Source organism: Pogonomyrmex barbatus, unplaced genomic scaffold (assembly GCF_055798465.1).
Source record: "Pogonomyrmex barbatus isolate J1 unplaced genomic scaffold, ASM5579846v1 scaffold4, whole genome shotgun sequence".
Taxonomy (NCBI): Eukaryota; Metazoa; Arthropoda; class Insecta; order Hymenoptera; family Formicidae; genus Pogonomyrmex; species Pogonomyrmex barbatus.
The window spans coordinates 2,919,077-2,932,486 of record NW_028297138.1 but is presented as its reverse complement, the minus strand read 5'-3'; the positions used below and the strand labels follow the sequence as shown (position 1 = coordinate 2,932,486).

Below are 13,410 nucleotides of genomic sequence, written 5' to 3'. Positions count from 1 at the left end.
TGATAAACGATGCGATGCGCAAAAGAAAAACCGTGAAAGCAATAGGAAGAGGTCAGTTTGCACGATTACTACGTACGACGAACACCCCGGCTGTACTCGTAGGAAATAAGGAATTGTTAGCAACCACATTTGTCAAGATATTATCACCACCACGAGCGAGTTTCCCGAAAATACCAAGAAAACTTTCAACGACGACGACGACGACGGCGACGACGACGGGGACGAGGAGGGTATGACGCATGAGAAAGGAAAAAAAACGCAAGACCGAAGAAGAAGAGTAAGCGAAGTGCGCATTGTTTCTTTCGCCGCGTTTTCGTAAAGACGATATCCCTATAATCTTCGTGAAAGATTCTCGACAGGCAAGAAAGAGACGCTTACTCGATTGGAGTGAATTGAAATGACCAGGCTTGAAAATTTGTATTACGATCCAGCGCACTATGCGGGATATTCGGCAACGGATAACTTGGCACGTGCCGCTAAACCGAATTTTTATTGTAAAGAAGTAGCTCGCTGGCTCGAATCGCAAGACGCGTACACACTGCACCGTCCCTCGAAGCGAAAATTTCCACGATTACGTTACAACATGACGAATATCGACGATCTGTGGGAGGCCGATTTGATCGAACTCCGTAGTCTCAAGAGTTATAACGACGGATTTTCTTATCTGCTCATGATTATCGACGTACTTAGCAAATTCGTCTGGATGGAACCGCTGCGGGATAAAACGAGTAATTGCGTGACAAGAGGCTTCCAAAACATTCTCTCGAGAAGCGATGGACGAGCGCCCGTGTATTTACAAACCGACAAGGGTAAAGAATTTATCGCACGCCCGCTGCAAGATTTTCTGAAAGAAAGAGGCATACGTTATCGCGTAGCTCGCAATTCAGACATCAAAGCCGCTGTCGTTGAACGCTTCAATAGAACGTTGAAGGAATTAATGTGGCGCTATTTTACGCATAAAAACACGCGGCGTTATATCGATGTATTGCAAGACATCGTGCGCGCTTACAATCACACCCGTCATTCGTCCATCAAGATGCAACCGGCGGCCATTACGAGAGAAAATGCCCGTATCGACGTGAAAATATGGAGCGACGTAGAGGGGCGAGAGAGAAGGGGGCGCCAAAAATAGTAGAACAAAAAGCTAAATTCGATGTTAACGATCTCGTACGCATCAGTAGAGCGAAAGCCACTTTCGAGAAAGGATACGAAGCGCGGTGGAGCGAGGAAATAATTCGAGTTTGTCGCGTTCTCCATTGGCGAAAACCCCCGTGTACGAATTGTGCGATTTATCGGGTAAACACATCGATGGGATTTTTTATGAACAAGAATTAGCATGGGTCAATAAAAACTTGGCGGAAGAAGAGTTTATCGTCGAGCGCGTGATAAAGAGCAAAGGACGCGGTGCTAATAAACAGGTGCTAGTTAGCTGGCAAGGATATCCCAACAAATTCGACAGTTGGATCCCCGCTTCGAGTTTAACTTTTCTCCCAGATGGAGGAGGAGCAATTTTTCATGGTTCTTCCGAGCGATAGCAGTAAGAAGTATTTTCCGGGAAATACAACCTCTTCTTTCACCACATATTTACCCTAGTGTACATTTATTCGGAGAATGGGAAGTCGCGCTTAGCGAGATTCAATTTCCCTCCAGTCTCTTCCACGTACGTCGAGGAGATAATAAGGTTAGATTTGTCGATTTGAAGAACGTAAAGGATGAGAAAAATGCTGATAAGTTTACGGTGAAAGAATTGCACTTACAGGCAGGGATTTATGAAAATACAGAGGAATAATACAGAGGAACTTATCTACGCGATTAATAAAGAGTGCAGACGCGCCGATTCGCATTTTACTTTCGAACTACAAAAAGGCTCAGGTGATAATATCCGTATAAGCATCGAGTGTGACGACAACTGTACTCTCATTCATTATATAAATCTGCCAGCTAATATTTTTCAAATATTGAAGATCAACATTGATGCCGGCACAATTTACCGTCACAAGTTACCTAATTCCAGCGAATTAACGCCGTTTTTAAAATTCGGTTATGCCATCGGTAGTGGACGCACAGTATCTTTCTGGACTGTAGAACCCTGTAGTTTATGGCACGGTATCCCTGATAAAATGTACGTTTATTGCGACATTTGCGAGCCTTACATAATCGGCGATACGCGGAGTCCGCTTCTTCGAATCGTTTCAATCGATACACCCGGCTGTAATTACACGTACGGGACGAATCTGGTAAAATATTTCCCCACTCTGCAATATACTCCATTGCGTCAAACGAAATTCCGTAAAATTGAAATAGATATAAAAGATCATCGTGGAGAAAAAATACCATTCGAATACGGAACGCTGATAGCGACATTACACTTTAGACGTGTTAATTATCATTTGCGGTGGAAAGTCTCAGAGCTTTGAGAAAAAACTAATCACCCATGGAATACGACGAGTATTACGAAAGGCAGAACGGTGGAGGTAGGGGAGGAGGAATTCCGCGAATTTTCGTCGGTTCATCCTATCAACGTGGTCACGGAATCGGGAGTTTCCTCGGAGGATTATTTAGAAGGGCACTTCTTTATCTAAGCAGGGGAATACGTGCACTCGGGAAAGAAGCTTTACGCGCCGGAATTGACGTGATAGAGGATGTTGAAAACAATACTCCGTTCAAGAAAGCTCTCAAAACGCGACTCAAGGAATCAGGTAGAAATCTCAAGAGAAAAGCCAGAGAAAATATAAGCGAATTAATGAAGGGATCGGGATATAAAACATCCGCAAAAATGCGCGTGGCTCAATTTCCTTTTGGAGGGCACAACGCACGCACCGATAAATCCGAGAGAAGCTCTGTCCGTAAACGTAGACGAGTCGGTAAAAAAAAGAAATCGACGAAAATCGGCGTGAAAAAACCGAATAAAAAATCATCGAAAAGGAAAACAGCGGCGAAAAAAACTAAAAAGCCGACGAAACATTGACGAAATAGCGGGAAAAAGCGCACCGTATCCGATATATTCGCTAACTGACGCGAGTGTGAATCGTAAGTTTGAGAAATGTCTTTTCTCTATACTCACTCGAGCGAGTGTTTAAAGAGTGAGCTCGATCTTTTCAGTTTACCACCTACTCAAACGAGTATCGAGAGTTCACAATGGATTTATTACAAACCGGTAACTTCGCTCGCGGACGACGCACCTATAGAATTCGTCGTACCCGGACAAGGAGAAGATTATCCAGATCTCACGCATACTATGCTAAGCCTTCGCGTACGAGTGGAAAGTTTATCCGGCCCTGGAACAGCGGCAGGAGGAAACAAAGTAGGCCCTGTAAATCATCTGCTACATTCGATATTCAACCAGATCGATGTATACTTCAATTAAGAACTCGTATCACCCCCGAACAACGCCTACGCTTACCGCGCGTATGTCGAAGCATTGTTAAATTATTCTTTACCGGCAAAAACTTCCCATCTGACTTCTTCTCTCTGGGACACGGACGAGCCCGGTCATATAGACGCGCTATTAGAATCGGGAACCTCAAGTCAAGTTCTCGTAAGACGCGCCCGATACGTCCAAGGAGGTCGTTCACTGGATCTAATAGGCCATCTTCATTGCGATGTCTTTAATCAGGATAAATTTTTAATTAATGGGGTAGAGGTTAGAATGAGACTCGTTCGCTCGAGAGATACGTTTTGTCTCATGGAAGCCAATTCAACGTCAAAAATACGTATTCTAGATGCTAGTTTGCTCATAAGAAGAGCAAAAATAAGCCCCGGAGTGTTACTCGATCATGCGAGAATGTTGAGTAAAACAACCGCCAAGTATCCTCTGACACGAGTCAAAGTTAAAACGTTCACGATTCACGCAGGAGTGGTAGGAGAATCGATTGATAACGCGATACTCGGCCAGCTTCCAAAACACGTAATAGTCGGATTCGTCGATAACAAAGCGTTTAACGGCGATAGAAAGCTAAATCCATTTAATTTCAAAAATTACGGCATAAATTTCTTCTCGTTATATGCCGATGGCATGCAAATTCCGAGCAGATCGCTGCAACCAAATTTTTCAAAAGACGAGCCGCTCTACATCAAGGCTTATAACACTCTCTTCTCGGGAACCGGCATTCATTTTCTAAACAAGGGGAATTCCATAAGCAGAGAAGATTATGCCGATGGATTCACCCCTTTCGCTTTCGATCTCACTCCCGATCTATCGGCAAATTGCGCAGGACATTGGAATCTTGTCAGACATGGAAGTTTAAGATTAGAGGTACGATTCGAAAAGGCGATTACAACAACGATTAATTGTATCCTTTACGCAGAGTTCGAAAACGTGATGGAAATCGACTCTTCGCGTCAAGTCATTGTAGATTTTAGCGGATAAAGACAATGGTAGGAAACCTCATCCCCCCACTGTGGTTACTCCTTATATTTACTCGAACTACAACGGAAAACAGCTTCAGTTTTACTCGACACATGAACTACGATGCTTCAGAAAAAAGCATATTCTACATCATGGATATAATCGTCGATATACAAGGTTTCCGTGACATCGAGGGAAAGTTTATACCAAAGGAAGTTGCGCTCATCGGGATTAACGAAGCTTTTGTAGATCATTGGATTGTGCTACCACCGTATCCGTTCATCGAATTACCCGAAAAATCGAGAAAAGAAAACAACTGGCTCTCGCAAAACTTCCACGGTATCGAATGGATTGACGGAACAGCCGATTCCAAGCATTTCACGGTGGAACTACGTGAAATTGCACGGCGGATACGTTACATATATAGCAGAGGCCGTGAGAAAGTACTTTATTTGCAAAAGACGCTCGGCAGAAACGTATATAATCTAGGAGGAATCTCTCTCGCATTCAAAAACCTAGCGGAAGACGAGGAGCATGAATTACGCTGCGGTCATCACGGGTTTCATCGAAATTCTAACAAATTTCGTTGCGCGTTGCGCAACGCGTGCAAACTGAGATACTAGATGCAATCGCAAGAAGGCAGTAGCAGCAGCTGTAACTCGAGCAACGATGATTCTTTTACCGGTCAAAGCTTCAATGACTTCGATACAGAAAGCGGAGTTTTTACGATAAAATGAAATTTTCCGAATCTCTTAGGTGGAGAAATAAGAGCTTGGAAACAGAACAAACGGAGTGCGAACGAATGAAAGCGGAGAAAGAAGAGCTATCGAAACTCGCACATGAAAAAAAGGAGACTTCTACCGTAAAATCCAAGCAAGAGGATAAAAATATAGCGACACTAGAGAGGAGGTAAATAACTGAATCGTCTCCCCTTTCTGCGAGAGATGAATTCGCTCGAAATCTTACGGGCGCTGCGTCATCTCAGTGTCGGACATGCGGGTGTGTATCCTGCCGACAGAATCCCGATGATGTGGACGAAGTCAACGGCCATCGTCGCGAACACCGATAATCACGATCGTCCTGGACAACACTGGGTCGCCTTCTACATAGACAAGCATGGAGAAGGCACTTATTTCGATACGGACTACCTCCCTTGGATTCTAGATTCAATCTGCGACTTCAACGAAACTCTACTACCCATAGATGGAACATCACGCATCTACACATTTTCTCAGACTTGTGGGCAATATTGCTGCGTATTTCTTTATTATTTGTCCCGCGGTTATAAATAATTTCTTAAATAATATTTCTTAAATAATATTTCTTAAATAATTTCTCGAAACATTCAGCGAGGATTACGAAGATAATGATAGATTAATTGTACAATTATTTCGTAAAATCTTTCTTCATGGAAAAAGTAAATGCGATAAATCTCATATAACGTACTGCCATATACAAACCTGTACTTTTAAGAATAAGTAAATATTAAAAAACACTATTATGAAATGATATGTACAATGATGTATTACATATACAATAATAATAATAAACTTAATGATTTTGTAACTTAAATTCTAGCCCTCTTATTTTCCTGCCAACCTAAAATTAATCCTAGCTACATTACTTCAAGCTAAAAATATCTAAAACATTTTGCAGACATCGCGTTTGTCATAGGATAAGAGCTTCGTATAACCCTGAAGTCATTAAAACATCTAAAGCAAACTTGTCCGTTCCTGTTTTCCCATCGCATTCCATTCTTCGCTAGTCAGGTATATTTCCCTTCAACACCCCGTCATTCTTCTTGTCGCCATTTTTTCGCACCCCCGATCAGATCCCGGAATAAATTCTCCTCAGGTGTCCGCCATCTTTGCACACGCCATTTTGTCGGACCCCGAACGGGCCCAGACACTTTCATCCCCTCCTCTATCTTTTGGTCTAGCATTTCGACAATCAATCACACCCCGGGCAGCTTTGGGAGCGTCCAATCACACGCCGGGCAATTATGGGAGAATCCAATCAGAATGCACCATTAATTACCTAATTATCTCCGGCCACACCCCTCAGCCAATCAGAACGCTCCATTTCCACGTGGAGGCCCTATCTTGACAGCTGGAGATCACGCCCCTGGCGCCAGTGGGAAAGTTGTGGAGGTTTGTTTTGACGCCCCATAGCAGCCCCCACATACCACTCGCTCGAAGTGTTCCATTTTTTCTCTCACATTCAATTGATTCATTAGACTTTCAAGACACCTACTGTGATTCCGCGTGCTCAGTGATCTATTATATATTATCTGCAATTTCTTTGTCTCTTTGTCTAAACCGGAATATGGTCGCAATTTGTTTACAGCCGGATTATCAGCACTTCTCTTAACACGTGATACGTACAATCGCGATACGTACAGTCGTCGATTTCTACGAAATGCCATCTTATTGCGGCTCCTTCTGGAAAAAATTTAAACATATTATCAAGCTCCTTTAGCAGGTGCAAACATGTCGCTACATGTTGATCGTAACAATGAAATACCTAGAAAGAGGGGCGCGGAATGCACCCTGCCATGTAAAAATTTATGCAAGTGCGATCAGTCCTCCATCGAATGATCCGCATGCAATATATTCTGCTGCTCCATCATTTGTTTGTACGAAAAATCCACACGCAATGTATTCCGCCAAAGGAAGCAGCACAATCGTACGATGGCGAAACGAAGAAGGAACGTAATACGTAAGTTTCAATATTTTATTTTTTTTTTCTTTTCTTCAACATTATGTAATATTATGTACTTAATTTCCCTTATACAGCATTTCGGTGGAATCTCCTGAAATATTTCAGAGATAGCCTTAAGGTTTACGACCAATGACATTTCCTTCATATTCCAACTAATCCATTTCTTCTAGTGAGATCTACATCATCCTCTCTTTCTGACGCTCAGAGACGGAGGCGAGCCCTGAAGAGACTCCGTTATCGTCGCAACAAGCGAGCTCGTCGATCAGCCAACTACCTCTCGCCTGGGACACCCAAGGTTTTTACATGTGCTGAAGAAACCACGAGTTATTCCAGCACAAGACCCTATTCATTGTGCATGTCTCCTTCGTCCTATTCCCCGATTAGACCATCCGAATCTGGGTCACCCCCAGATTTTAGCGCACTCTTCCCAGAGTGCCATGACACAAATTTCCAATATCCAGATTTCCGCACAAAGAAATCCTTGGACGAGTTCTGCGAACTCCGGACTCCTTCCCCTCCTTCTCTAGACCTCACCATCAGAAATCTGACCTCCTCTCCGAAACAACCACACACGGATATCAAAATATAGATTTAAATATATTAAACAACGTAGGATAAAAATATTAAAATATATTAAACAACGTAAGATAAGAATAATTAGAATGTAGACAAACAAATATAATCGAATTTGTACACGAAAATTAAATAATACATCCGTAAATTTTCTAGAACATTTATATTATATGAATTTCCGTATGTAACACCTTTTTTTTTATTATTTTATCAAATGTAAATATACCTTCAGCAAATGTACTTCAACACAAGAAATAATGACGCGGATCTTGTAGTTAGTTAAACTTGTAATCGTTTTTAAAATTATTAATTATATGTAAAATTCAAATTATTTATCGTTTTAGTTATTTCCTCCCTCTTTCATTCCCCGTTATCCCAAGATTCGCATATGGTCCTGTCCCTGGCAAAAGAGATTAAATTCTCTTGCCTAAATTACAGACCGACGGACGCACGTCACGCAATCGAAGTCATAGCGTCTTTTTCAAGACGTTGACTCGCATTCGTGGATCTGCACAGTGCGTCCAACTCGTAGGGACGCCTCAGCGCGCCCACCGCTGTATTTGGAGCGTCCTTCTTAACCTATCCATTTTCAAAAAAAATATTTATCTCGGGTTGGACGTAACAGTTTAAATAAATTCGTTAAATAAATTCAGTATATTTTTTTATTGTTATTATATATGCAATTGTGCAGTAATTAAAATAATAGAATGCTCAGTTCATAGACCATATTATTTACATTTATTTTTATTTCGAGATAATACTACGAAATATAGACAATTTTTTTATTAATCGTTAAAGGATGGAAACAATACTTATTTTGTTAACTTTTATCACATTTTAAATAATATAATACGTGAAGTCGTCAAAGATTAAGTACCAGACTGCGTCGGCCTGTGGAACGCGCGCTAGCCTTGACCACTACGCACATACGCGCGCTCATTCGTCATTTTTAATCTGATTTACTATAAAAATTATTCGTCACACGCAATTTTGCTAAAGGAAAAAGTTGTTTCTTTTAGCAGAAGAATTAAAGAATCACGTAGTGTATTCCAAATGTGGGAGATATATACAGGATGTCCCATATATATATATATATATATATATATATATATATATATATATATATATATATATCACATAAAATAAAATATCAGCGACTGTCTTATATAAAATATATATACAGTCTCTTAAGACATGTGACGTTCGAACTCTGTCAAGTGTATATAATCTTATATATCATTTTGCAAAAAATCCGATTTAGAAAAAACTTTTTCTTTTCTTTAAATTAAATAAAAGATACATTATAATATATTCATTAATAGTCGGAATAATTGTAAATCTTTCTCTTGTTTCCTGAAATGCTGACACACAACAATTTCGTAGAAAGGTTTTAATAAAAAAAAATTCCTTATTGTACTAAAAAAAAATAAAGTTGTGTCAGCCACACATTTTAGGAAAGAAAAGAATCATGAAGTCCACTGGACATAACCATTAAATTAGCTTTATTTATCCATATACATAATATTTTTAAAAAATAATTATTTAAAAGAATTTTGAAAATTTTCGAAAATAATAATTTTTTAAAAATATTATTGACATGAATAAATAAAGCTAATTTTATTATAAAATCTTTATATAAAACATTTTTTGATATCTTGAATATCTTTCTATATCTTGAAGTTTTAAAGAAAAAATTAATGTTATAACGAAGAAAAAATCTAAAATCTAAGTTTTACATATAAAGGTTTCACTCCCTATTTTAACTATTTTTTTTGCTGCAACTGACACTTTTTAAATTCATCTATTTATGTAATCTGTGTAATTAAAGTTTCATTAGAATTAGAATTTGACATTTCGCGAGATTCTTTTGTGAGAAATTAATTAATAATTGAAGATAAATTTAAAAGCTTATTTGTTTTTAGAAACTGTTCTTTTGACAATTTATATTTTCTAACTAATAGGATACTCGAATAGAGAAGAAACATTGATCTTATATTAGATCTACATCAACTCCAATACTCATTAGCTTGATGTTCTGAAATATTGGGTTGTCAGAAAAGTCATATTTTTTCTATGTTTTTCAAAAGTCATTTATTTATATAAAGAACAAAGATCAATCAATGATATATTGTCCGTTTTGTTCAATAACCTTTTGCCATCTTTCAATGAGTTTCATAATTCCTCGTTCATAGAAGAACCTGTCTTTATTGGCGAAAAACTGAAGGTACTGATTTATAGCCCCATCTGAATTAAACATTATATCCATGCAAGGAGTTTGAAGAGAGTGAAACAAGTGGAAGTCTGACAGTGGAAAGTCAGGCGAGTATGGTGGGTGTGGCAACATCATCCCATCCAAGTTCCAATAATTTTTGACAAACTTGTGTGTGATCTCGCGTTGTCGTGATGGAACACAACTCCTTTACGATTAACGAGCTTTGAACCTTTCTGGATGATAGATTCGTTCAAACTGTCTAATTGCCGACAGTACACATTCGAATTGATTGTTTGGTTTCTTGGTAGGAGCTCGAAAAACACGACATCTTTAAAATCCCATCACACTAAGAGCATAACCTTTCTCTGATGAATGTTTGCTTTTGATGTCATTTGAGACGAATTATCACGTCGGGACCAAGACCGTTTGCGCACCACATTGTTGTAAACAATCTACTTCTCATCACCAATTATCAGTCGCTTCAAAAAAGGATCGTTTTCCTCACATTTAATGAGCATATCGCAGATGTTTATACGCGCCGTTTAATGAACTTCTTTGAGTTCATGAAGAACCTAAATATCGAGCTTGCTACGTATCCCAGCTTCTTCAGGTAGTCGTGAATACTTGAATGATGTTCAGTGTTTCTGCAATCTCTCGTGTTGTGTAACGTGGGTTTGACTCAATGTCTTTATTTTGTCGTCATCAATCTCGATGGTTTGACTGAGGAGCGTCGTTAAAATCAAAATCACCAGTATAGAATTTCGTGAACCATCGTTGGCACTGATGTTCTTGTGAAACATTGTCACCGTAAACTTTATGCAACTTTTCACAAGCTTGACGCACGTTCTTTACGGAAGTAAAACAGTAATATATAACGAAAATGCACAGTTTGGTCTTTTATCTTCAACTTATTATAAAATCTCTAAAACTCAACCACATTGCTCAATTTTTTTTAAATGAAGCTAAAACTGTCAAATAACATAGTAATAACATAGATGCGAATGATTCTAGTACTTCCAAAAATGAACTAGCGCCATTTGTTACAAAAATGCGTCATGACTTTTCCGAGAACCCAATAATATGGTGTTAATAGCGTTACGTTTATTTATCGACAATTAACAGTTGATTAAATATTGGATTGTATTAACTAATGTTATGCCAACAAAATGAAAGATATCAATAAATGTTTTCATACATAAGCAGTCATGTATTGCAATTCTTTTTATATAATACATATCTAACGTTATTTAATTTCTATATCGCATGTAACTGCTACTCTAAATAATAATACAGCCATTTATTTACTATTGAAGATATATAACACATTTATTTGATATATGAGTTGTTTGATTCAAAATGATGTTTGTGTGCAGGACAAACTGAGCAGAAAAGTCTTTTATCATTTTCGCAATAATAACGAGTTATTAATTAATAAAAGTTGCCGAATGAGCATCTATCTATATAACCCATTGATGAATGCAAACGTACAGAGAAGTGTGACCGTCCATTGTTATACACGTTCGTGATTCGCTAGGAGCGTGGTGAGAGAGGATCTTGTTCAGTTTGACCCGCTCTATTTGCACATAAGTGTTATATCATTTCGAATCAGACATTCTATACATATATTATTAAAGAAATAAAACATATATAATTGAAATATGTTTCTCTCATAAACAAGTAACGTTTTCCTGCTGTTACTATTATTAACCAAGTTCGCGAAAGTTTGATAGATGAAACTTGATAAAAGAAAAAATGGAAATTTATTTATAAACAATTATAAATTAATTCATATTATTTTTATAAAAAAATATGTAATTAATGAGTAAAATACATTAAACTCGAATAAAATTAGTAGTTAATTAATTAAAAAGAAATATTGGTTTGTTGGTCTAACATTAGCTAAATATCATTAAACAAATGATTTGTTTTGTATTATTTGTATTATATTTGTCAATCAATTGATAAATTTATACAGGATAGAAAAGAACGGGATTCCCCTGATCTTCAAAAGTACACTTTCAGGGAAAATGACCCGGATAAGAGTTATAGAGGTCATGAAAGACTATTTCTGGTAGCCATAAACTTGATCTTAAACTTGACCTTGAAGGTTACCTGAAAGTCAACATTGAATTTTTAAATGGAAATTCCTTTTTTGATTTCGGATTTAAAAAGCGCGGGAAATTCTACGTTCATTGTCATGTCAGTGATCAAGGTGATCCCTAGTGGTCATTTGGAGGTCAAATTAGTGATAGTTATAATAAATATAATAAAAGACGGTATCGAGAAAAATGATCCGAATAAAAGCTGTAGAAATCATGAAGGATTATCTTTGGTGAACTTAACTTTGAACTCGAAGTCGATTTGGGTACAGATTTAGCCACTTAAGGCAAGATCGGTTGCAGACCCGGCTAATTAAGGCGTATGTCACCAAAATAACACATTAAATGTTCAAATTGTTGCTCTTGAACTGCCTGGCAATGTGCTAATCTATTATAAAAACCTGAAACCGCATTCCTATAAATTTATTGTGATATAAGATTTATTTCATGAACTATCCTGTGTTGCAAATCATCTAAATATTGAGGCTTGCTGATGTGAATCTTACTTTTCAAATATCCCCAAAAAAAGTAGTCAAGTGGATTCAAGTCCAGAGATCGAGGTGGTCACTCAATGGAATCTTTTCACCCTATCCACTTATGAGGAAAGATTTCATCTAAATATTGACGTACATTAACCCTGTAATGAGGAAGAGTTCCATCCAGCTGAAAATAAATGTCATCCAAATTTCAACCAGCTATTTCTTGCATAACTGGCATAATTTGTTTTCGAAGCATGGTTTTGTACATTTGAGCTATTAAATTGCCTTCTATGAAGAAAGGACTTAATCTACCCGTGAAAGTACCAGCACACATTAATCCAAAGCACCCATACATTAACTTTTGTGGGTGCTAAGTATGATTTTCTCTCATCCAGTAAGAATCGATCCAGTATCTACAAACAGTTATGTCTTTTTACATTTCCAGTTAACTCAAATGTAGCCTCATCAGAGGAAACAATATTATCAAGGAATAAGGGATCATCAATTATGATTTTCATCATAAGATCGCAAAACTACACGCGTCTATCAAAATCATCCTTAGATAATTCTTGGATCAAATGGAGTTTGTTTGGATGCCATTTATTTATTTATTTATTTAATTTTTTTTTTTTTGAGGAAATATGAACAGATGCAGCTCCAATTTTGTGTTGTGCAACGCGATTTATAGAAATATGGAGATCTTCGACAAAAGACTTTAAAATATGCAATGATTTATTTTTATTCGTTGCTGTAACAGGTCCACCAGATTTGAGGCTTCAGGAGGCATTTTGACTTCAGGGTGGAGGCAATGGCTAACAAGCTTAGCCGTCTCCTATCCAATTTAGGAGGTTCGGGCACCAGAGTCAGACGGTTCTATGCGAACGCCGCCCACTCGGTGGCCCTATATGGATCACTGATATAGGCCCATCGTCTGGCGGAGGACAAAAAGAGTCTCCGCTAAATGAAGCAGGCGCAGTG

General features: G+C 38.2%; 1 protein-coding gene and 1 pseudogene across 10 annotated transcripts in view; one reads left to right on the top strand and one right to left on the bottom strand.

The window, feature by feature from the left end:
• Positions 1 to 13,410, bottom strand: part of LOC105431144 (uncharacterized) — a 458,217-nt gene that overhangs the window by 262,533 nt on the left and 182,274 nt on the right. Inside the window, exons 7-8 of one of the 10 annotated variants that reach the window (XR_016140257.1) lie at positions 12,460 to 12,845; positions 11,776 to 12,354 (exon numbers count right to left, since the gene is read on the bottom strand). The exons of 8 other annotated variants lie outside the window; for them this stretch is intronic. The gene's annotated coding sequence lies outside the window, so the exon portion shown is untranslated. Of the gene's footprint in view, positions 1 to 11,775; positions 12,846 to 13,410 lie in introns of those variants that run through there. One more of the 10 variants, XR_016140256.1, reaches the window with a different exon arrangement.
• On the top strand, positions 662 to 2,417 carry LOC148935659 (uncharacterized; annotated as a pseudogene).